This window comes from Stylophora pistillata, chromosome 1 (assembly GCF_964205215.1).
Source record: "Stylophora pistillata chromosome 1, jaStyPist1.2, whole genome shotgun sequence".
Lineage (NCBI taxonomy): Eukaryota > Metazoa > Cnidaria > Anthozoa > Scleractinia > Pocilloporidae > Stylophora > Stylophora pistillata.
In genome coordinates this window covers 10281778-10294875 of record NC_142519.1, presented here as the reverse complement: position 1 = coordinate 10294875, position 13098 = coordinate 10281778, and the positions used below count along the sequence as shown (strand labels likewise).

Sequence of the window (13098 nt, the reverse complement as noted above, 5' to 3'; positions counted from 1 at the left end):
CGTGCCCCCTCGCGCATGAAGCACCCTTCGCGCTCTTCCCACGCCTCGCTTACACCCATTCCGCGCGAGCTTAGCCACCGCGGCGTTACTTATTCATGTGGACGGTAAGTTATGCATAACGTGAACGCGGCAAGTGGCACCTAGCCATAATTTGGCTGTACCGTCTGGTCAAGTCTGTGCAAGAAGTAACCGTGGTCAGTAACCCTCACAGTAACGCAGCATTTTGTCTGTGAGGAGAGTCACTTTAGTACTGAGTGCCGTAATATGACGAATTAATCATGGCTTTCACAGTGGGTTACATACAGCTGTCTGAAATCTGAACAGCACCCACCCATGAGAATATTGATAATTACAAAGTAGTAATTATCGGTCGCTTCTAAACAACTGTGTTACTGCATCGAGATGTTGTCCATGGAAGAGAAAAAATCGTTCGTTCACCAAAGCGACGCTGTTGTATCATTGCGTCCATTATTCTCATCCTTTTTGTGTTTTTCGGGATCGGTATACTGGCTGGTTACTTTATTGGATGTGGAGCTGCAAAGAGTTATGCAAAGAGTAATATGTCCGGGAAATTATTTATTGTGTCACGCTCAACGTTGGTAGTGAGATTACACAGGGTATAAGAACTTTGCATAGTACATGAGCGGTCAAAAATTTTTCGTCATTGAAAATGGCAATCATATGAAGAACTTGCAATTGAAACATTACAAAAATTTTGCCCAGGGGGTTAATTATGCATGATATCGTGGCTTCCACATTAATCATAAGACGCCTGACGTTTGTAATCGGTGTCAAATCAGCTTAGAACAATTGAATCATGAATTATTTTTTGGTCCCTCCACAAAAATTCACCCGATCGCGGCTGTTCTAGATGAGACAGGAGATACTAAAATACAGGCCACAGTATCTTATACTAGGAAATTATTTCTCTAAGGTGGCAATAATACCTCCACAAGAGGTTCAAGTACACCCCCCTAACCCTAGGCCTATGTTATTTGTTCAGTGACAAACTTGCCTGGGCACGACCACCTTAAAAGACACCTCCTAGAGAACGTCGTGCTAACTTAGAGAACCCCGTAAATGCTAAAGCCAGCCGGCCTAGTAAACAACTTCGCGATTTATTTCGCTGCTGAAAGTAAGCGGAGTGAAAAAATGTTTACGTTTAGGCCTGTTTGCGACTGGCCTTTTTTTTTTGGTAACTGAAGGTCTTAATCTTAGTTGCTGCCTCATATGTCATTCATACGCGACGGTCCGGCATATTTCAAATCAGAGCAAGAGATGCATTTTGCAGAGTAAAAAAGTATGTTTGGCATCAATCCCTAGCCTGTGTTCATGCCCTTTTCTTATAGGCGGATTCATGCTGACGTCATTGTTTACATTTTTGCTCATTTGCATACGGCTTTGCGAAAATAAGGAAGCATGCTAGATACAAATTGACTTCAGGTAGCTAAAGAGCTAGAAAACCTTAGTACATGGTGAAATTTTTAGCTCTTTGGGTGTAATATTCAAGGAGAAATAGTCCATCAAAAACTGCAAAATTTCTGGGTGGTAAAAGCGCTAATGAGCTCATACATTCTATGTAAAATTTTGAGTTTTTAAACCCGTGTTGCACAAAAAGTATTCAATGCATCAGGCTCGTATTCATTGGCCGAGTTAATCGTACTTTGAACTTTCGATATTCAGAACTGATTTAGTTTTAGCTCCATCAGAAACTGAATTGCTTATGCTAATGAGGCAAATATTGTAAACAAGGATTCCCCTATATGTCTCACTACCTCGTGGCATGGAATAAAAAAAACAAAGATATCCTTATTTATCGATGGGTAATTAATCCCTCAATACCTTAAACCTCTTTTTTCTTTTTACGCGCTTAACGCGTGATGGTGAACTTTGATTGTAGATGAAGAGCTCTTCTCGATGTTACAGCTTTATTTTCGAATAACGATGTTGAAGAGGTTCTACAATAGAAAATACAAGCTAGAATTACTAGAACAACAAGTGTAGCTGTCAATAACAGTAACGTACTTACAAATTAAGTAATGATATGCTTATTCTTCTACGAATTGCTCGTAAAGTAGATAAAATAATAAACATTAACTTTAAGAAGCATGGCTGTTCGATCAGTTTTTCCCTCGTCCCCGGTACTCGGTCAGCGATATACTGGTCAGCGGTCTACATAGGGTCGCTAACTCTTCAGTGGAAAGAGATTTTGAAAGCGAGTTCACAAAATATTCATTATGACGATGCGCACAAAAGAGGCACTTTCAGAATGTTGCCAGGAAGCATAGCGAAAAATTGTCGTTAGTTTTAGGGGGCACTAACACGACTGAAGTTGCTTGTATGCATTTTTTATCGCACTGCGAAACGTTTAAGCCATGTTCAACTACTAACTATGAACAAAAGAACCAGCATGAAAATTGGGTTTTGGATATAGTTACTTAACTCTAAGAAATTGGTTAGTTCAACCATGAAATCTCAAAATGTTTTGATGCTTTCATAACTCATTTCAAGAAACCTGTTTTTTTTTTCGTTGCTTGTTTGTTCCTCTCAGTTATCAATTTGACTTTGGAGGGCCATTAAACCTTCAGTTTCACAAAAATGACAGTTCCAATCGTATATACTGAATTTATATTTTTGGATTTTCTCCTAGGTGTTAGAACTCTAATCACTCCATTCATAAAATGGCATTGATTTTGCCCCATTTCCTGAAAGTGAACATTTTCACTCCTGAACAAATGCGCTGACTTCAGTGATCTTAAGGGTGACTAATGCTCAAACCACTTCGATCGTTAGCTTCGTAATTTCGAGAAAGGAATCCATGCGAAAAGCATAATGACCAATTAAAACAAATTTTTAAGAGGATGTTGTTTGTTTTTGTTTTGCTTTGCTTTGTTTTTCAACCAAACCTACTTTGAGAGGACCTGCACTAACTTTTGGCTGTACGTCTGCATAATGCATATGCCATGCAGGCCTTCTTGGTTATAGAAATACTGTTGATCCAGATGACTGAGCACTATACATCGATTTTATGATCTGATTAAAATTAGCTATAGAAACAAGTGATACTTAACTCAAACCTAGGCCGAGTTAGCACGGATCACTTTTTGTTTAATGTTTTACTAGCGTGAGAGTTTGATGGTACCACTTGTGTTTAATCAGTTAAGTTCTGGAATGTCATTCTAAACGCTTGCTCAGTTCAATTGCAGGCATTTTACCCAAGTGCCACACTTTCCTGGGGGCTCAGAGAACTTAAAGCTGGCAGAGGACATGGCAAAAAAATGGAAAGAATATGGCATCGATGTTATATGGAAGAATTACACCGTTATGTTGTCCCGGCCAAAGAATATGAAGGCAGGAGTGGCTGCGCTGTACAACGGATCTGCTCTGATCCACAGGTCAGCTCCTCAAGAGGCATTCCTTGTTCTCTCAGAGAACAACAGCAATGTGGTCCCTCCCGGCCTTCACCGCCTATGCACCATCAGGATCCGTAAGGGTAAATGTCAACTCACAGTGTTTGTGTTGTGAGGTGAGTTGGAAGTTGTTGTTTTGAGACTTTCCCAGTTAAGCTTTTTGTTTTGTTGAGCCTTGCCTTTTTGCGCCTACATGTTATTTTGGTAGTTTTATAGTTTTGATCTTTTATTTTAGTGTGTGCTTGAACTTGGCTCAGTTCGCGGATTCCCTTCTTACCGTGCTAGACATTTTAATCCCTTGTTATGGTTGAGGTGAATAATTAGTTTCATAGGTGGTCATGTTTGGGTAAGTAAAACTGACCTTGAGTTTTACCCACACTGAAGATCCTGTTTGTGCGAGTGATTCTCGTGCGCAGCTCGATCATTGGCCTTGATGCTCGCCAAGTGCCTCGGAGCGAGCCACCCAATTTCCCCTTTGCAAAACAACGAATACACTATGGAAACTCCCACGGTCAGCTAACCCAAACATGTCTGTGATTTTTGCATTTAATACGTGGGCACTCCTTGCTAAAAGTAGAAGATTAATTAGCGGCAGTTGCAGCAGCAGTAGAAGAAGAAAAGATCTGAAACGTTGTAGTAGGAGAGAATAAAAAGAGAGAAGAGTCCAGAGTCTCAGTACTTCTCGTTAAAAGCCAAGCGAGTGGTAAAACCCCCAACATTTGTACTATTTCGTGCTTTCTGGGTCATTTTTTCGTACGATGAGTATATCAGTAAAGTTTCTCAGGTTTAGCGTGTGACCGAAAGCCATAAATTAAAGTAATTTTCTAGTGTCGGTAGTGATCCGGAAAAAAAACTTTTTTTTTTTCACTTCGTATAGAAAACTTGCGCCTCCATACCCACCAGCTACATGCAAAACTGAAATCCATCTGAACTTGGTAAATCGCGTCTTCCCAAGCTTCAGCAAGATTGCTTTTATTATTTGCTTTAAGTTCAGTTTTATTACCACCTTGTTATAATACATATAATACTTGGTGGAGTGATTAGTCTACATGATACCTTTAGTTATTTTTATGAAACTTAGTCGAAAAGTGCTTCCACAACTTGTTTGACATTTTGATAGAAGTTCTGCGAAGCATCTGTGGAAAGCTTAAATTATGAGAGCACGGTAAATGGCTTATCTTTACTGACCGGTATATCTAATTGAGTAATTCAGTTTTAAGTATTAGAGCGCCAAGACTTGATTCTCTGGTTCCTGAGAAAGCAGTCCAATTTTCCTTAGTTTCCTTACCCGATTGAGTATTCATAAATTCACAGCACTATAGTCTCCTCTAAATCTCCAGGGAAAACTCGTGTATACTAACTATGGACGAGACGAAGACTTTGAGGAATTGAAAAAACGAGGAGTTAACTGCACTGGAAAAATCGTCATCATATGATATGGAAAGGTTGGAAGTTCTACTAAGGTTAGTCCTTGGATGATTTCGAAGTAGTTGACAGATTCACCTCGAGGAGTGACCCATAAGTTATTTTTCCTTAAAATATCAAGAGACTCTCATGGAGAAACATCCCTCCTTGGATCATGAATCGAAAAAATTCCGCGAGAAGTAAGTGTCTTCGCTCGGCATAAAAATACAGAAGACCCTGTCAACCGTCAATCATAGACCATAAGGCTCTAGCATCTTATGTCGATTCATCATAGTTTGTTCATTTTTCCTTTTCCTTTCCGAAAAAAGCTCGCAAGGAGGGGGCTATTGGAGTGATATTATACATGGATTCTGAAGATTATGCAAAGCAAGGTGTTGATATGGTGTACCCGGATTACAACTGGCTTCCTGATTCTGCAATACATACAGCGAGGAAGCATCAAATCAACTCCAATAAGAGGAGATCCGCAGACACCGGGCTACCCTTCAATGAGTGAGTAAGCTATTTCAGTTAACTTGCAAGACAGTTAAACGTTTGATGAAAGAGGAAAATGTTTTTCTCCTTAAATGGAAGTCCTGCAAGGTGATAATTGGAGATAATTCATTGTTATTTCTGATCCCCTATTGCCTGTTATATATATGCTTTACCTATTAAACCATGGATTGATTATAAAGAAAGAGGCAAACCTATCGTACCATCGCTAACTTTAAACTACCAGTGAAGCCAGAAGTAACATAGGAGCACACCAGATATCGGAAAGACGAGATGTTGGAAAACATTTGTACAGAACTGGAATTTTCACAGCGATGGTGTTTTTTTTTTTAAATTCGTATAGGTAATCACATGATTTTGAGTGCAATTTGGAATAAATAAGCACGAGTAAATTTTTTCAAAGACTAACAAAATTGCATGAGCCCGTAGGGCGAGTGCAGTTTGTGGTCTCTGAAAAAATTTACAAGTGCTTATTTATTCCAAATTGCACGAGAAAATCATGTGATTATCTATTAATAATATACATGAAATAATATGAGGTAGCTTCTCATAACTACGCAGAAGAAAAGCGCGCGCATCACGTGCAAAAATAATTTATTCAAACCCTGCAAGTGACATTGACAATGACATTGACCAATCGGAATGTCTGGTTTTTTTCTTCCTTTGCACTGAATTAACCCTCTTCTGCACTGAATTAACTCTCTTCTGCACTGAATTAACTGAAAACTGCATTTATCTTAACCAATCAGAACTGAGAAAGTTTTTCATGTATATTATTATAGGGGGTATGTTCCACCTGCCAGTAGAGGATGCGAAGAAACTTCTCCCAGATACCTGTTAATCTTATTTCTTAAAAAGACGTTGAGCCCCTATTCAGGTGAGTAGGCACACCAATTCTATACAATCGTACGATCCCACAGCCGTTTCACCATCAATTTCTGTTGAATTTGTTATAAATCTTAATGCTGTGATTTTATGGTTTCATTGTGAAAAACGAGATCTTTCAATATGTCTGGAATTGCTTGGTTGGTTGAAGAAATAATCTCTCTTTACTTACAATTGGCTCTAATCTGTACAATTTTTTTTTCGGAATATCTTGATTTTGTTTTTTGATGGTCAGGGGTAGCTTGTTTAATTTTTTGTCATTTAGAACTCTTACACGCGATGTGGTTCCATCAAATTCATCCTTTCAAGGTGGTTTGAAGTTCCCGTATGGTGTAGAAATGGCTGAAGATGATCAGAGGTGAAGAACAGATTTTGAAGGGTAGCAAGAGTAAGAATTTACCTATACAGGCTTGACTTTGAAATTCTTACAAGTGAAAGTGGAAGGCAAATTCCGGTTAGATATTTTTTTAAAGTTTTTACTTTGAAAATAACATTGCAAATTCCGTCGAATATTTTCAGGGCCTTTTATTTTGATGAGATTGAAGGGCGTTATCGGTGTTATTCTACCAAAAGTTACAGGAAGAGCGTTAACAGAAGATTAATCAAACATTTGCTTCAAAAGATGTTTTATTATTAGTCGGAGCGACACAGCTTAATCGTCATTCAATTTTTTTTTAACTGAAAGCGTCACTTCATTTCACGACGATGAACCGCGGTACTAACACGCTGTAAACTTACGTTGCAGATAGTCGGAAACTCAGATTTTGTTGATATGTGGCACTTGGTAGTAGACGAGGATGATTAATGCTAACTTTTAAGGTGTGTTTCTTTACTCGTTCAAGGAAGTGAAAGGGAGTTGTACCAATGAACTATACGTGACAGATGTTTCAACAACTTGATGGGAGTAATGAAAGGATCCACCCACCCTGGTATGTATCTGAGCTGCTCAAGCTGAGTCAAAATAAATCGACAAAACAGTGCGCAACACTTCTTTCTACGTGGAGCTTTGTTTTGACCTAACCATTTTACAAGCAGGCAATGAGAAGAAAGTAGTGCAACGCAAGGAGCTCAATTTTTGACCGGAAAGGGTGTTTGCTCACTGCCCATGTGTCCTTCATCTGTCGGCCAGCATCACCGATTCGAGTGCGGAAATGCTGAGGCCTGTATTGTTTCACACCGACGTTGACTTCTCTTTCTACGAATTGCGTGAGATACTCCGGACTTGTTGAAGTTGCTCTCCCGTTTAGATCTAACTAGTACACGCTTTTTTTTCAAATTCTTCGCAGACGAGTTAGTTTTACTGGATAGCTACTGGGACGCTTGGGTATATGGTGCTGCAGATCCATCTAGTGGCGGCACTGCTGCCATGATGTAGTTGTCTAGAGCCCTTGGAACACAACTTAAGGAAGGTACAGTGTCCATATTTAAACTGTAATCCTAGCTTTGTAACTAGACCGAGTTCTTGCGATACGTTCGAATTTGATTGATTTGTGAACTTCAAAAATTATTACGGTGCGCTATTGAGAGCAAAAATGATTGTTGGTCCCGCATGACAATTTCTCAGTGATGATGCTGTCGACATCTCATTATCCTTTGACAGGGGGACTTGAAGTGGGGAGGAGGGAAGGAAGGAATGGCTGTTAATGAACATTTTACAGATGCGGTAATATTCATGTCAACAATTTTCTATCATTTAAGGATGGAAACCAAAGCGTACTATAGTGTTGTTAAGCTGGGGAGCCGAGGAATCGCGGTATATGGGATCTGTTGAGTGGCTGGAAGTCCGTATATTTATTGATTGGTAGGCGGTTTTAGCAGTATGAAATGCTTAGCCCACAGAGGCCATAGCACATACCACAGGAAACGCTAGTCATCAACTTGAAATAAAGTGCGTCTAAACTGAGGGTGGTAGAACCAAAGGTAAACGGTGACAACGGAGCCAATGATAACTCAAACTAAACATGTAACTTACCCCAGTGCGGAACAGTTCGAGCCATCAGGTCGCAGTTGGTTTTAGTTTGAGTCACATTCGTCTAGACGGAGTGGCGCGAGAATTCAGACTAGTCACATAGTGGAGTAGTGGAAAGCTAAGCTTACACTTAGTGCAGGTTTCTCAAATCAATGGGTCACAATCAATAATTCAATTTCTCTTTTTCACCCGGCAAAGTCTATTCTTGTTTTATTAAAGGAATATTCGAGGTTACTGTCTGCACGGGCTGTGGCCTATCTCAATCAGGACATGGCAGTTGACGGTAAGGACATAGGGCTGGAATAAATTTAATTTGTATAAACTTCAATTTTTGATCTATGAAAGCTTTAAAACGTACTTTCAATTCTATTTACATTTGTTCGATAACGCCGCAAGGCACACTTTTCAGTCATTAGAAGTAAACATTCAAAATTTTAGGTCAAGTAGTGCGTTTTCGTTGATGAGTCATCTCTGTTACTCGTAAGGAAACTATTCTTTCCGAGCAAAGTCTGCACCTCTCATGGACTGGGTTGTGGTCAAAAGAGCAATGAAGGTTAGTAAATTTAGCTACTTAAACCTTGCTCGTGTTGACTCCCAGACAACGGAATTGGAGCAGAGGGAGATTAGCGATACACCACTTGGATGCCATTATTTCGACATAAAAATACACAATAGAACGGGATAAGAGCATACGTGGTTAGCATAAGTGGTAAGCATACACGGGACAAGTAACCTCAATGTTCAATATTGTGTCCGATATCCAGTCGTCCATGTTATATTTCCTGCCAAGAGTAAAGGAGGCATCAGGCTGATTTTAAGGTTTCATCTCTTGTCCAAAGTTAAATTTACGTCACAGTTCTGTTTTTCAAATTCTTTACGATTTAGAAAATATGAATCTCGAAATCTTTCAGGGCGCACAGCTCAGATAATGGGGGTAACCAGACTGAACGACCGATTTCATTTTTCAGGTACCAAGCCCCTTAGGAAACGAGACAGCTTTTGAGGAATGGATCAGGAAAATTCCAAACACGTTGGGACTAAACTATTTGCCAAGGTATGGTATCTCTCAGAATTCACTTTGTTTTTCTGGTATTTATTTATACGAAGGAAATACGGAAGAAACACACAAAAATATGTCCTAGTAGTCTATGCACTTTTGATTGTTACTTATCATTACTTACATATATCTTATTAACCAAGCGCGAGAGCTGTACTGGGAGAATATCGGCCCGAGGTCTTGACAGTACGGACCGAGCGCAGCGAGGTCCGTACAAAAAAGACCGAGGGCCGATATTCTTCCGGTACGGTCCCGAGCAAGCTTGGTTAATAAGAGATTTTATATACGACTGAAGTTCAAAGGGACACACAAGTGCGGTATCATTCGGGACCATTCGGGACAGTGCCCGGTCCAATACTGAGAGAATATTGACCGGCAATAGAGCAATTTGATTGGTTGATTTTAGTTATTGGCCCTCTGACTGCCCGAGTCGTGTAATAGTTATTATTATGTCATTACTTTCTTCAGACTTCAGCAACCAAGAGCAGGCAGTGATTATGTCAACTTCATCCAAAGGCTTGGAATTCCTATTGTGGATATTCGTTACACATATAACAGTGTAAGTCGAAAGTCATTTGTTTGAAGATCGGCCGAGCCGGCAAGTTTCGTAAATGACGCAACCTAATGCGATATATTGTCTCCGTGTTTAAACATGCCTATCAGGCTCATTCCAAACGAGCACTCTAACTCTTGACATAATTAGATGAGGCGCGAGAGAGTCTCGAGGTAAGGCAACTCTTGTCATTCGATACGATTTTGACATGACTCGGAATCATTAGACGCACCTCTCGGGTGTAATAATTTTATTCGCCATTTAGGTGTAGTGACATAACGTGCTGCGTTTGAAATACCTGCTGTGCCCTGACCGTGGTAACATCTGGGCCTCAGAAAACGTTTTGTTTCTTATATGAAGTCCAACTGATGACTCAACATCATTATCATAATTTTTATCATCATCGTTTTTATTTTATAGAAAACCACCAGAAATACTTTATATCACACAGTTCACGATAATTTTTGGTGGATGTCAACTCTGATTGACCCCGAGTTTAAATACCATCAAGTGACTACAAGGGTCTGGACTGAGATTTCTATGGTGTTGGCCGACTCTGTGATACCTCCGTTTAAAGTGACTTATTACGGCGTTAATATGAAAATTTTACAGAGGCGCCATTGTAAGCTTTCGATTCGACCTTGTTGAGTTGCGTCGTTGCTGTACTTTGCGACGGCGATTAGCAGTGACAATTAATAGAGAGCTTAAGCACCAGACGTTCTTGAGGTCACAAACGCCTACCGGAAGTCATTAGGGGAACTATGTACATACTGCGCATGTCATAACGTTCGCGTGGTCACGTCGCAGACGCCTGAACGCCACTTTTCAGGTTGAAGGTAGGACGCCACAAAAATATGCTGTTATTTTGTTTATAGGAGATAAATTATTGACTCAAAACCATAAAAAGCACTTCTGCTTTTCATTAAGTGATTAAAAAACGTTTTCGTAGCGCGTAAAGTGGTTTTTGCTTAATCGATAGATTAAACGGGATTCGACAATGGCAGACAATCTTCTCGCCAAGTCTGGGTGAGTTAAGTCATTGGATTTCATGTCCATTTGAATCATCAAATGTAGAACTAAGATTTTTTTAAACCGGGTTTAAGCTTATCACAAATTACTTTGAGCGATAATTTAGAATTAAGACACTTAAGTGACATTTAGATACAATATCAAAGTGCAAAATGAGATAGATGATTGTCTTTCTGCATCGGTTGTATTCTGTAACTGCACATTGTATATTGTATGCATGCCTGCTAGGTTTTGAGCAACCGACTACAAACATAAGAATAACAAATCTCGCTGTGGTTAACGAATTTAGAAAAAGAGAAATGGTCCTCTAGGCATCCAGATCATGCACTGAAAACTTCATGCTCGCTCGTTTGTTCGCATTGTTTACACAACTATGAAGTGGTAAATTTCAAGTCGCCTAATAAATATGAAAGACGAATTATTCATTCTGTCAAGAGAGTGGGATAAAGAAACTTGTTCCCTTGCTCATTAAGGTCATATCTCTAGCATCTTTTAGCAAAGACATGTTAACACGGGCAGAAGTCCGTGTCTGAAAAACATCGACTGCTTAACCTTCCTATTTCGCGCCAAGAACGAAGGCCTCGATCCAGTCTTACGCGGCTTCTCTGCCGTTCGTGTTGTCAAGAACGTCTGGTGCTTAAGCTCTCTATTATGAAGTTTGAAGACGACTTTAAAAGTTACAGTGAAAGTGAAGAGCTTAGTAAGTTATTGTTCTCATTTAGTATATATATCTTAATAGACGTTTTGTTGTGTAGTATCGCTGAGTACTTTTACGAGTTGTGCTGTATTTTGACAAGCCCGTAGGGTTAGTCATAATACAAATAACGAGTAAAAATACTCAGCGATACTACACAACAAAACGTCTAATAAGTTATTTATTATCCAACACGCCAAACTGTTGTTTCAGCGGGCGAATTTCGCGGATATTTATTTACGGGGAGTGCGTGACAGAAGTATGCGAAGCGGAACGGAATTGGCGCGTTGTTGTGTTGCTGTTTCTATTTTCTTTATAAAATGAAGAAATTACTGGTCGTCAAGCTGTTTTTCTTCGTTCGATTCATCTAATGAACTTGGATCTATATTTGCTAGCCATTCTGACTCTTCGTCGTCGGAAATATGATTCAAATTGTCCGCCGCTTTTTTTTTTCCCGTAACTACAATCCAATTCTTCGCTTGCGCGATGCGAGAAAACCTGTTTAACCGGTACTACAATAGACGAGTACAAATACCGCGTGATATTTGTACTCGTCTATGGCGTTATTTGTACTCGTCTAGGTGTAGTTGGATAATAAAACGTCAAAGCATAGCAGAATAGCTCTTGGAAATTTTATTTGGGGCTCTCCCGATGATTCAGAACAAAACGGATCCAGAGATCCGATACAGACAGACTGCGGTAATCACCATAACTTAGCTGGTTAGGAGGAACACATATTCAACGATAAAGATTACATGTATTTCACTTTGTTCAGTGTATATTGTGTTATCATAAATAGAGTTTGTAATGCATATATTCATTCTCGGTAGATTTTCTTGATGAAGCTGTGGAAAACTTTCAGAGTGCTCCCCGAGAATTTGATGCTTTTGTGAAAGATCAAAAAGAAGCAGAGGATAAAAAGTAAGCCTGTATTTCAACTTTTATTCTTTGGTACCATTTGAACGCTTCCTCGCCCAGTTGGATACACCGTTTCATTATTTACTCACTGACTTATTTACTGTACAACACGTCTTTAATTTGTCACCGAGAAAGAGATAACTTGCATAACAGAGGTCTGCAGTGTCTCAAAAACAAAAGACGCAAGTTCTCTCCTGTTGCTCACGAGAATATGTCGCGACTGAAATGCTTCTGTCATTTTTCTTTACCAAGTTCAATTTTTTTTTTCAGCGTTGCAGTTGTGCGAAAAATAAACACCCGATTTCTTGATGTTGAACGGGCATTCATAAATCTTGAGGGAATACTTCAGGCCAACCCATTACAGATTGTATAAATACAGTTAATTCAAGATGCAAGCGTTTCAGTTATTTTCCCTTACATGGGTGGTAGTACTTTTCTTTCTTCTTGATAACTAAATTATGACAAGGTATAAGTTCTCTGATTTACCCTCTTCCTTGAGCAAAACTAAAAAGTACGAACAGCCTTACCATTTAGCGTTGATGCTTTCCAGTTTTCCGCGGACTTGCTAAGTTTCTTATGTGAAAGCTATTAAATATTCTGCGTTTTTCAGACACGTCTTTTTGGTTCACTGTCCAACCATTTACTACAGTTGGCATGGTGGCGTGG

General features: G+C 39.5%; 1 long non-coding RNA gene and 1 pseudogene across 2 annotated transcripts; both read left to right on the top strand.

Annotated features, from left to right (window-relative positions):
* The first annotated feature begins 3197 nt into the window (after positions 1 to 3197).
* Positions 3198 to 5321, top strand: LOC148741174 (uncharacterized). The gene is made up of 3 exons (XR_015992398.1): positions 3198 to 3493; positions 4751 to 4873; positions 5144 to 5321. It is a non-coding gene; the product is annotated as an uncharacterized LOC148741174 (long non-coding RNA).
* Positions 5322 to 7086: 1765 nt separating this feature from the next.
* On the top strand, positions 7087 to 13041 carry LOC111322056 (glutamate carboxypeptidase 2-like; annotated as a pseudogene). The gene is made up of 11 exons (XR_015989153.1): positions 7087 to 7141; positions 7499 to 7621; positions 7911 to 7993; positions 8401 to 8464; positions 8667 to 8734; positions 9150 to 9235; positions 9707 to 9797; positions 10212 to 10436; positions 11334 to 11520; positions 12345 to 12435; positions 12703 to 13041. The product of XR_015989153.1 is annotated as a glutamate carboxypeptidase 2-like (transcript).
* The last annotated feature ends 57 nt before the right edge of the window (positions 13042 to 13098 follow it).